Raw genomic sequence first — 12,882 nt, forward strand, 5'->3', positions numbered from 1 at the left:
TTGAGGTCAACACTCATGGGAAGGGACAGGATCAAAAGAGAGAATAGAAGTAATGGGGGACAAGATAGGATGGAGGGAAATATAGTTAGTCTTATACAACACAACTATTATGGAAGTCATTTGCAAAACTACACAGATATGGCCTATATTGAATTGCTTGCCTTCCAATGGGAAGGGGTGGGGAGGGAGGGAGGAAGAGAAGTTGGAACTCAAAGTTTTACGAACAACTGTTCAGTACTGTTCCTGCCGCTAGGAAATAAGAAATACAGGTAAAGGGGTATAGAAAGTTATCTGGCCCTACAGGACAAAAGACAAGATGGAGACAAGGGCAGAGAAGGATGATAGAAGAGAGAGCAGATTGGTGATAGGGGCAATTAGAATGCTCAGTGTTTTGGGGTGGGGGGAGGGGACAAAAGGGGAGAAAATTTGGGACCCAAAATTTTGTGAAAATGAATGTTACAAGTTAAATAAATAAATAAAATAAAATAAAGAAATTGAAACAAACAGTTGTTAAATGACTTGCCCAAGTTCATACAATTATGAAGTGTTGAAGATCAGATTTGAATTCAGATCTTCCTGTTTCCATGCTGAGCAATCTATCCACTGAACCACCTACCTACCTCTGAGTGAACTCTTCCCTCTGAAAAAAAAAGCCAGGGTAAAACCAATGCTATGGAGTTTCTTGGTCAATTTCCTCAGGTCTTTAATTTTGTCATTGATTTCTCCAGCTCTGCTTTTTTTTTCCCTCACATCCCCCTTTCCCTCAGCTTTACATAGACTCCTCTTATAGTGAAACTGTCTGGTCTTCAAGGTTTGTCCTTCATTCTCTAAGGGGAATGTGGCATCATTAAGGTGATACCATGACTTGAAAGTGGATTGGATTTGAGACAGGGAGGGCTGTGCAAAGTTATTACCATTCCTTTCTTTTCCAGAGCCATCTGGGCCTAGTGACTAGATATAGATCAGAATGATTGAAGATGGCCCCAGATGCTCTTTTTAACCTAAGGTCTTTGCCAAGTCTCGTTAACTAAAGCAATGCACAGTCAGTGATTAAAACTAATGAAAAAATGAAAATAAAATCAATCTGGGAGGGGAAGACCCTCAGGATTTCTGGCCAAAACCAGAAACAGTTGCTGTTTATATTCACTTTGAGTAATCTGGACCCAAATAATAACCCAGGTGGGGTTTGGGTTGGGATTTGTTGTTGGTCCATCTAGGAGAATCAGAGTGATTTGGGTTTAAGGCATTGGCCTTAAGAAAGAAATCTAGTCTGTCAAACTCAAGGTATTTGGCTAGGCTTCAGTGATTAAAATTTACATTCCTTTGGGCTGAGCATCCTCTGGTAAGGGTATTATAGGTATTTCCAAATTTGACCCTTCTCTTACTCCTAAAGCATTGAGCACCTTCCTCTACACTTCCCCAGCATAGGTAATTCATTTTTTTTTTCAAAAGGTCTTTTGCCTCTCTGTTTAGCCTCACTTCATTATCTTTTCCAATCACACCATTCCCCTTACTGTTTCCTGAATGTGCCTTGTTCATTCCCACTTCCCCATTGACCTTTTCTCAAGCCATCAAGTTTGTCTGTAATCTCCTTCCTGATTCTTTTTTAATGTCTGAATTCTATTGAGGAATCCTCATTCATTTGCCAGACTCTGGACTATACCAACCCTTCTGTGACTGCCTACAGTACTTACTGTCTTCACCACTCATTTTGGCACTAATATTGCACCTTAGCTTTCTTGTATGAGTTTCTTGTTTCCTTAAAATACACCCTTAAGTACTTAAAATACTCCATGTCTTTGCATTGGCTGCCCCCATGCCTAGAGTACAATCTTTTTATTTCAACTTCTGAATTCCTCATTTCCTTCAAAGCTCAGTTAAGTTGCTATCTTCTAAATTGAGCTTTTCCTAACCACCCCTTGATATCTAGTCCCTCTTCTCCCTCTTCAAATTAAATTATAATTTATTTTGTATATATTTTGTTCAGAAAGTCAGAAAGACTTGGCTTCAAGCCCTGTCTCTGACACACACTTGCTGTTTGACATTAAACAAGTCACTCAAAATTTCATGCCTAAAGCAAATTTCTAAGATTATAAATTATAGGGAAGGGGCTAAGTTGCATTGGTAAGAGTTTTCTCATCTAGAAGGTTCTTACTCTGATGAAATAACATATCCAGTCAGAAACAAAAGGAAATATTTTGTATATATTTATATATGTGTATTACATATTCTTTCCCAATAAACATCAGCTCCTTGAGGATGGAGGTTACTTTATATGTATATTTGTATCCCCAGTGTTTAGCACTGTGCCTAACATTTATTAGGTGCTTAATAAATGCTTGTCAAATGATTGACACTATGACTGAAAAATCTCATAAGGCAAGAACTATATTGTGTTTCTTGGTATTTCCATAAGTACCCAGTAAAATAGTAATATTAATATGAATGATAATGATGATGATGATGATGAAAAGACCAGCTTGCATTTGTAAAGCAATTTAAGATTTTCAAAACACCTTTTGTAAAGTATCTTTGATCCTGACAACCTTGTGAGGTAGTCAGATTATTATCCCCATTTTGCAGATGAGGAAACCAGGATAAGAAATGTTAAATGACTTTCCTAGGAACTAATAGATTGCATGGGTCTAAGGCAGTCTTTGAACTAGGGTTTTTTTCACCTTAACACCATTATTTAGGCAGTGGTTTTTCACTGATATGGTATATAGCAGGCATTCTATAAATGTTTGCAGAAGAAGGAATGATTAAATAAATGAAGGTGACAAGAATGGATAAACTGCTTTATATTCTCTTTGATGACCACTTTTCCTTACTCAGACTACTTTATTAATTTATTCTTCGCTATGATTTCTACCTTAGACATGTCTTAAGTCTAATGTCAACACTAATCAGAAGAATCTGTGCAATTGTAAAATCTAAATGAAAGCTAGTTAGTCAATTTTAGCCAATATAGAAGCTATCTTCCTAGTAAATACTTCTGAAATTCTTAAGAGGAATTCAGAACACTAAAGTGTAACATGAATTTCATTCAAGATAGAGGATCAGGAAATCTTTCCATGAAAATAAAAGGAGAAAGCAAAGGCTAAAGGGCATTTGGGGAACGAAGTAAGGGGGGGTCAAGGAAAACAGACATGCTTTTAATTGTCCCATTTTGTATTTCTCACATCTGAACATTCCTCTGAAGTTTAGGAAGTAATTTTTCTTTCTCTGTCTGGGCGACAGCCAACACAAGAGTGAAAGAAGCAGCTGGAAGGCACCCATGTATCTGTTCTTAATCATCTGAAATGCCTTTCCTCTGAATTCCTGAACTCCAAAGATTATGTGAGTTTGAAGAAAACTGCCCCTAGATCAGTCCATAATCAAAAGAGATAAAAAGAGTGGGAAAAGAGGAAGTGGGAGGAAGGGTTGGAAATAAAAAGAAGAGAGCAAGGCAGAAAACAGGAGCATGGAGGAAGAAAGGTAATAAAAAAATCATGGAAATTGCTAGATTCATTTTCTCTTGTGATTAAGAGTCACAGAAAATCAATGTTATTGATCTAGGATTTCCTCTCCTGTGAATGTTGTCTACCAGGTTTGGGTCTGCTTTTTGAGGTATATTCAAACAGAGATACCTTGACAGCTTATAGACTTTGTTAGTTTGTGGTTAAACTTTGGAAACTTCTCTAAACAGGGTTCTAAACACTCATCAGCAACCTAAGTAGTTTTCCTCTGTTTGAGTTCCCTTTAAACAACATGATCATTTCCTTTGCACCTTTCTGGTCACATTATCAGCAAATGCCAATTGGCAAGTAAGTCCAAGAGCCCTGGAAGTAGCAGCACTCCAACACCACTAGTCCTGTTTCAAGTCCAGCCCTTGCAATCATCACCAATGGAAAGCAGTTCCCACCATCCCCTGTGGAAATATGGCCTGAAAAATCAGAAAAGAAAGTTCTCGCCAACTAATCCCTTGATGGTGTGAAATAATTCAGATGATTTTATTGGTGGGAATGGTACTTAAGAAGAGAAACATTGCCCCTGCATCCTAACGACCATAGGACCTTTCCATCTGACTTGCATTTTAAACTTTTGTCTTTCATCTTTCCCTGAGAATAGGAACTTTCTTCCTTTTCTGTTTAAATCCTCAACACTGAGCACAGTGATTCGTACATAATAAATGCTTAAATATTTTTTCATTCATTCATTCATTCATTTGAGGTTGCTAAGCAGATTTTTTATTATTTATTCACTGCTCTAGGCACTGTATTAGACAATGGAGAGAAAATCTTTTTAAAAAAGCAGTGCTTACTCTCGAGTTCATATTTTCCTAAAAAATGGTTTTTTATTACCAAAAATTTATTTCCTCTTAATCCCTCCACACCCCCCCCTTGAAAAGGAAAGCAAACTCCTTATAACAACTATGTATATTCAACAAATTTCAGTATTGGCTAGATGTCCACAAATATATACATCTCATTTGGCAGCCTGAGTCTATCACCTGTGTCAAGAGATGGGTACCATGGTACATCATGAGGGTTAAGGAGTTTGCATCCTAATAGACAGAGAAGGCATGGAATTTAACCTGTTCTCAGATAAGTAAATGCAAGGCAATATGTGGCAAGAACAAGGGAAAACATTAAGAGTTGGGGAAGTGAGGAGACCTTGTGGAGAAACTGAAACCTAAACTGACCCTTGATTAAAGATACAGATTTTAGGTGGTAGTTTACTGGAATGTTTGGGAGCTAATTAAAGAAAAGAATCAAAGAAGAACACTGATTATCTCCACAGGGTAACGTTTTTTTAATTTCTTTCTTAATTAGCTCTCTTCCTAAGTAATCTGTTTTCAAACATACAGAGAAAGTTATGCAAAAGTTATAATTGATATATCACAGTAGTATCTAGGTAACATAGTATACTCGTATACACGGTGGCTTCACAGTAAAGAAAACTGGGGTTCATATTCTGCCTCTGACCATTTTTAGTCATGTGACCATGGGCAAAGAAACTGAACTCTCTTTCCTCATCTGTTAAACAGGTAAAACTGAGATTGAGTTCTATGTAAGATAGAGACAGGAACTGAACCTATGTTTTCAATGGTAATAGAAATTCCAGATGAGGAAACTTCATCTACAATGCAGATCACCATGTATTCTGCAACTTGTGGTTTTAGAGAATTACTTTGAATGCTATGAGGTTAGGTTACACGTCCAGGGAATTCTGAGATTGGGTTTGAAGCCAAGTGTTGCTGCTTAAAAGACCATCTCTCCATCTAATACAGCACAGGTGCTTTGTAGACCATACAGGCCCATTTTACTATTTATTCATGATGCTAATCTTAAAAAGTCTGAATTGTTTTTTTTTTTTTTTTTTTAATGAAGTGGAGTTAGTCCTATTACCTCTGACTTATAAGTAAGAAGATAGGAGAAAACAGACAGAAGCAGGGAAGCCTAGGGTGATTTTAGAGAAATTTCTATTTTATTTTCCTCTGCCGGTCATTGTTCCCATTCACTCTGACTATTCCCTCCCTGTCTTATTGAGGCTGGTTTGGGGAGGGGGGGGGGGGGGGGTGGAAATTGGCCTGTTATTACAATGTATAGTCACTGTAAGTTCCAGTTTCTAGCTTCACTGAAGTCCATTTCTTGAGAGCTACAGACTGATTTGTGTGTATGTGTGTACATGTATACATATGTATATATCATACATGTATACGTAAGCATATATACACATATTTGCATGTGTGTATTAATATATATTTACATGCACATATATATATGTATATATATATATATATATATATATATATATATATATATATATATATATATATATATATATTCATGCATACATTCAGATGAAACAGTGTAGAGGGCTCTGGATAATTTCAGTGTTCCATCTCATCCCAACCTCATTCTTTCATCCTTTTACTTCTAAGTTTCAACTTAAATTCTGATCATGTAGGGGCTCAGAAGAGGATTCCTATAAGGAGAAACGGGTGGAGGAGTGATGGAGGATAAATGAGGCATGGGGAGCTGTCTTCTGCATCCTCATAGCACTAATGAACTCTTCATGCGTTGAAATCTGTGTTGTCAGATCCACAATCTTTGTGCACCCAGGAGACCAGGCCTAACTAATAAGCTCCACATTGCCAGTTAGCAAACTCAATTCCAGCTTCAATTTGCAACAGAAAATTTCAATGTAATGCAAGTCAGTTAATTACAAAACGATAGTAGATCATAAGTCATAGCCAAAGAGGATTTTAGAGGTCATCTAGTCCATTACTTCATTTTACTGATGAGGAAACTGAGGTACAGGAAGGTTAAATAGCTTGCCAAGGTCAGGTGTATGCTTGAATAAGCTCCTAATGGCTCGGGAGATCTGGTTGTTGAATTTTCAGCATGAATATTTATATCTCAAAAATTGGCAAATGTCATACATCAGGACTTGATTTATTATTTTAATTCATCGTTTTATTGACTGTCTAGACTTAGGGAAGTAATGAAGAAAATGCTAATAATGCAGATTAAACTTAAAAGTGGGTTTTGTATGCTTTTCTTTCTCTTCCCAGAGAGCTGGTTGTTAAATATTTACCTGAACACCTCTGGTCATACAAATGAGCATATAAAAGTTGACATGCTGGTTTGCACAAGCAAGGTCATTTTACATAAGGTAGAGTAGAGTAGAGGGCTTTTTATTTAGTCTAATTTGAGGGACACCTTCAAGTCTCCTTTCAAAAAGAACCCTTCTTTGACCTCTCTCTCTCTCTCTCTCTTCTCTCTCTCTCTCTCTCTCTCTCTCTCTCTCTCTCTCTCTCTCTCTCTCTCTCTCTCTCTCTCTCTCTCTCTCTCTCTCTTTCTCTGCCTTACACTATTAAGGATTTTATGTCTTTGATTAAGGCTTTATGGCCTCATGCAAATTCTTCAAGGAAGGCAATTTATTAAACCACTGGCAGCTATTGACACTTATTCAGAGAGATTATTTAGCACAGCTACTTTATAGTGAAGCTATATAGTCTTTTCAGAGCAAAGAAGTTCCAAAGAAATGGGACTTTGGATCGTTCAGTTTATTAGGAGGATGGAAAGAATGTTACAAGAGGAGCATTAAGTACTAAATGACAGGCTTGGGTGATGCCTTTATGCCTTGAAATCCCATGGAAAGTCCATTGTTGAAGGGTTATACTGAAGCCAGCTCTTATTGTATTGTGAGATCTGGTTGTTAAATTCTCAGTGAGAGCATTTACATCCTGATAATTGGTAAATGATCCAAATCAGTGCTCAACTTATTGTTTTGTTGATTATCTAGATTGATGGTATCAGACTCAAAGGGAAACAGAGCTGATGAGGGCTGGAGAGATAGAGGTACAGGAATTGCAAAACTGGAATTCCTTGCATGAGAAAAGAATTCACAGACTCAAGCATTGTTGAGATCAAGGTGATAAAGATTTATTATGCTTTTCAGTGAGTAAGAGTTCTTAGGGAACCTGCAACCTTAGAGGGGTATAGGTAAAGTTTATATAGGATATTCTATAGTAAAAGGTGCCACATATGCTAAGTAGGTGATTCAGTGTGGGAATAGGGAGTGGTTAAGGAATGGTTAGTTCTTAAAGTAACATGCACTTTTAGTGTCTACTACACAGGTATTTTACCCAGAATTCATCAGGAAATAGCCCAAAGTGGAATTACATGGAGGTGTGGTTTTAGGCCTAAAATGTCACTAAGTCAGGTAAGGGCAGGACTGACTAAGGAATACGGACTGAGTATATGTATGTCTAAATCTAGGATGAATATGATTGGTCAATGAGTAGTAAATGTCATTAAGACCCAGTACACAGCCCATTCAGCCAGTACACAGCTGGTTCAGACTAATTAATTCTATAGGGACAGCTGGCTACTCTATCAGAAAAAGAGATAAAACTTTTGCTAGAGCAGGTTGTATCCTTGGACTGGGAAGAAACTGCCTGGAATAATGTTCTGAAAATAGGGAGAAATGTGATTGTTAAAGAGAAATGTGATTTTAGAATTGGGCTCCAAGCATGTACACCCAGGCACCCCATCAGGGCCAATAAACCATACATATGTACTTCTGCAAGAAAACTAGATATTACCATTATTTATCTTCTATTGTATTTTTATTTATTTTGTTAAATATTTCCAAATAACATTTTAATCTAGTTCTGGTTGCACTTAAAAGTGTTGTTAACAATGCAGCCATGGGCCACGGGACAAAGGTGGCAATCTGATATTTACTTAAGAAATGAATATTGAAAATGATAATGCAGATTAAAAGCATGTCTTTTTTATTGCTATTATTTTAATAAAACCTGATAAACATTTAGCAGCACCATACTAGATAAAGAATCTTAGGATGGGATATTGCAGGGTAGAAAAGGAATGCTAATAAAGGAGGTGGAACAATCTCACAAAAGTGATATGTGGAGTAAGGAATTTTTTTTGCAATTTACTTACGTCTATATGATATAATTATTAAATGGCTCTGTGGTACAAATCTCTAACACTTGCTAATAGGGAGATTGAACTGATGCATGGTTCAATCTTGAGATTTCTAAGGTTCTAAAGGACTAAAGCTAATCAAGGGCACACCAAATTCTGGCAGCAATATGATGAGCCACCATTCCTTCCCCCTATCCCCTGTATACCCCTCATAAAAACACATATACATACAGGGAGATCATCAGACTTTCCTAGTAGAAGCAAAGTAGTTAAGGTTAGATATGGAGGAGATCAAACTTTCCATGCTAATCAAAGGTGGGGTTTGACTTTTAATGGTTGTTACACTTTCAGTGTTTGTGAAATAGAAAAAAGATGGATGGATGGATGGACTTGGATGGAGAGGGAGAGAGAGAGAGAAAGAGAGAGAGAGAGAGAGACAGAGACAGAGACAGAGAGAGAGAGAGACTTGAAATAATTAAAGTTTTCTTCATTATAATGGTTACTTGTGTATGTGTGGTAACTCCCTTAGCAGATTGTAGGCTCCTTGAATTCCATGTCTTTGTAATCCTCTTTATTGAAGTATAGTATTCTGTGCATAGTAGTTCTGTGTATTTTTTCAGGTGAATTGGACATTTCATAAATTTGTTGTGGCTCACAAATTTTGTTGAATTGTATTGAATCAAATTGAACTGAATTCAAGAAGACTTCATATAAATACACATATACACACACATTCTCCCCAAGGTACTTGCATGGTTTCTCTTCCACTAGAAAATACACTCCTTGAGAATAGGCACTGTAGTTTTTTTCTTTGTTAACCATTCAAATAGCATGTATTAAGCACCTACATGCCAGAATCTGTGTTAAGCGCTGAGGATATACTGAAAGACAAAAAAACCAAACAAACCTCTCCCTGCTCTCAAGGAACTAATAGTCTAATGAGGGAGATAACAGGAAAGCAAAAGTACACACACATACATATACACACATATATGCATTTACCATTTTAAATGTATTTATTAGATAAGATATATGTATATACACATACACAGATGCATATGCATATATATTTACCTGCATCTACACATATAACACATATGTACACATATATAGTACATTATACATATGCATATGTATTTGTCATGTAGAGTGTATATTTACTGTGGGTGTGTACATCAGCATATAAAAGATAAATTGATGATAGGCACATCTCAAAAGGAAGGCAATAAAATTATGAAGCAATGGGAAAGGCTTCTTACAGAACACAAAACTTTAACTGAGACTTGCAGGAAGTCAGGGAAGCTAAGATGCATAGAAGAGGAAGAAGAAAGTGTTACAGAAAAGGGAATAGACAGAGTTTAGGGAGATGGAATGTCACAGGCTAGAAACAAGGATGTCAATGGATTTGCGAGTTCATGGAGGAGTTTAACATATAAAACTGGAAAGTTAGGAAGTTAGGACCAGGTTGTGAATGGCTTTAAAATTCTAACAAGAGCTTTGTATTTGATCTTGGAGGCAATGGGAAACCACTGTAGTTTATTGGGAGCAGTGACGTGGTCAGATCTGTGAATTGCTAAGATCTGTTAGATAGCTGAGAGGAAGCTAGATTGAAGTGGGGAAAGATGAAGCAGGGAGTCCAACAAGCAGGTTCTTTCTTTTCTTTGCATCCCCAGCACTTAATACAATGACATGTGAATAGCAAGTAATTAGCAAACTCTAGTTTATTAACTGGTTTATCTGACTTAGCACAAACCCAGCCTCAGAAACTTGCTAATTGTGTGACCCTGAGCAAAAATAGCCTCTCTACCTCAATTCCTTTATCTGTAAAATGAAGAAAATGAAACTGATGGCTTGTGGGGTCTTGTCCAGTTCTAAGTCTACTATTCTATGAATTACATTTAATTGTTTTATAATGCTTTTGGCCGTGGCCAGAAGCTTATTTTGTCTCCACTCAACCATATCACCCCTCCCCCCAAATGAAATCAACTATTTAAGGATTCTCTGTTTTCCTTCACTTTGATTGATTTCTCTGTAGGAATTATAATGCCTACATGTCTGGAGTGTCAGGTTTGAGGTTTTATTTTTAATAGTATGTAAGAGTCCTAAATAAATTTTATGAGTTATACTTTTGTTACACTTCATGTGAATGTTCTTTTTTGTTTCTTTTCTGTTAAGGAATAAAGGTGTGCAATCTGAGAGAAGGTGATTTGGGAGCCAGAGACCTCATTTCTGCATCTGGAGACTTTGGCTAGTTTCCCTTTTCCATATCAGAGTGAAACACATCACCTCCTCACTGCAGTTTTGCCTTAGAGATCGATCAAATAATGGACTCTATGAAAATGCAGTCATTAAAATCCTAGGTTTGTCATGGAAATAAAGTCCTGTGGCAATTTGGCGTCAGCCCCTGCCAACTACCCTAATCAAAACATCAGCAAGTTTGGAGGAAGCAAGAATAGTTCATTTTGTTACTGCTACTGTCTTCCTTGGGAGGGAGCAAAAGGCTGCCCCTTTTGGGTCTCCCTGCTTTTTCTTTCATTTTTCCCCCATTCCTTACATGTCACCGAGAGAAATCCGCCCCTGCCTTTGCTGTAAAGGAGAACCTTTTCTGAGGAGGTGCAGAGCAATTAGAAATGGAGAAGCTATTAGTCATTTGTCACTGCTCCCTAACGATACAGTATAATCTCTGTGTTATTTTCAGTCTACCGTTTAGTGTTTCCAGAAATGGGGCTTCCTCTGCCTCCCCTTGGAGCCTTATGCAACCTATTCATATGGTCTTGCAAATGTAGCTGTCTGCAATAGGCTGGTAAAAGTGCTGTTTGGACTTCATCTGCAATGGCCCTAATTCTGTCTGCATATATTCTCTCCCCCTCTCCTAGCCATCCATATGGCTTTGTATTTCTCTGCATCTGACTATTTCAAATGATATAATGCATGTAAATTTCTTTGCAAACATAAAAGACATATATATATATCATACATGTACGCTACATCAATGTCACTTATCGTAGTTATTATTACCAATGTTATTCTAAGCTGAGGTATAGCTTAGATGGGTTTACCAGGGCTTTATTCAAGGCACCTCTATCAAAGGAGCCAGCTTCCACTCAGGTGAGGTGTAAAAAGCTCTATTCCCCAGCTACAGTGGCAACTGTCATCTCTGCAAGTGATAGTTTGTATATTGTAAGAAAGTCCATTCCCTTCATTCCTCTACCTCAGGATCACTTTCCAATGACGCCCGTCTCAAAGAGGCTTTCATTTCCGTGAAACAAAGGCGCAGACATCTCTCCAGAAGATATGCTACTCCCTCTCCCAATGTACCTGTACTCACAAGTGGACTGTCCTCTGTACCACTCCCTCCCTACCATTGTTTTCTGTCTTGTCCTCAGCACTATCACTATTCCACCACCCTCCAGGTGTTGGTGGGTAGGTGAGGAAATGATACATATAATAATTTTCATTGACTCTGCTTTCATATTTCTATTTATTTTGCCACAATTCCCATAGAATTCCACACATTCCTTTCATCTTGAGTCAAGTAATTAGTTTTGTAATAGTAGAAATCTTATAAGCATTCTTTCAGTCAATAAGTACGTATTGAACGTCTATTATGTACAAGGAACTATTTTAAGTTCTAGTGAATACAATAAAGTCATAAACCGTAAGTCCTTCCTTGGATGCAATTGAATTTTATTATGTATCTATTATTTACTCTGAGTAACCTTTCCCAAAGCACTCCAAGATGTTACTTAACATCTATCTCAAAGAATGAAGAATCAGAATCACAGGCAAAGTGTTATCAGTGCTCTCTAGAAAAGACAAGGACATCAAAAGTCAATCAATAATTAATTTCAATCATTCAGCTAATGTTTATTAAACTCCTACAATGCTTTTTGATTAATTATACAAAGACAAAACTCTAACAGTCCTTGGCATTAGGGAGCTTACATTCAATTTGCAGAGGCAATTCATCTTTATGTAGGGATGTATAAGATAGCTGCTAAAAGAAAGCATTAAGATAACCTTACAGAGGTAATTGCCAGCAGTTGGAGGAATCAAAAAGACCTACTTGGTGATACAGGTGGTATAGACATATGTTTTATACTTAATGTTGTGATTTTCTCAAAGATCTTGATATGGAGGTGGTCCTGAATTACTGAAGGCTGGGTCAATGCAGCACAAACATAAACTGCATCCTACTACTTTTGAAAATACTGTACATTTTACATATAGAAAAAGTAACCAGTTTGTCCTTATGAATCCCTTATAATCAGTCTTTAGTATGTTTCTATGTTTCTCTTGGTTCTTGTATGTCAAATCTTCTATTGAGTTCAGGACATTTTTTTTAACAAAGTCTTGAAAGTCTGAGAGTTTATCAAATATCCATTGTTTTCCTTCAGGTTAATACCCAGATTTGCAGAGTATGATATTTTCAGCCAGAGCA

The sequence above is a fragment of the Notamacropus eugenii genome, chromosome 2 (genome assembly GCF_028372415.1).
Source record: "Notamacropus eugenii isolate mMacEug1 chromosome 2, mMacEug1.pri_v2, whole genome shotgun sequence".
NCBI classification, from domain to species: domain Eukaryota; kingdom Metazoa; phylum Chordata; class Mammalia; order Diprotodontia; family Macropodidae; genus Notamacropus; species Notamacropus eugenii.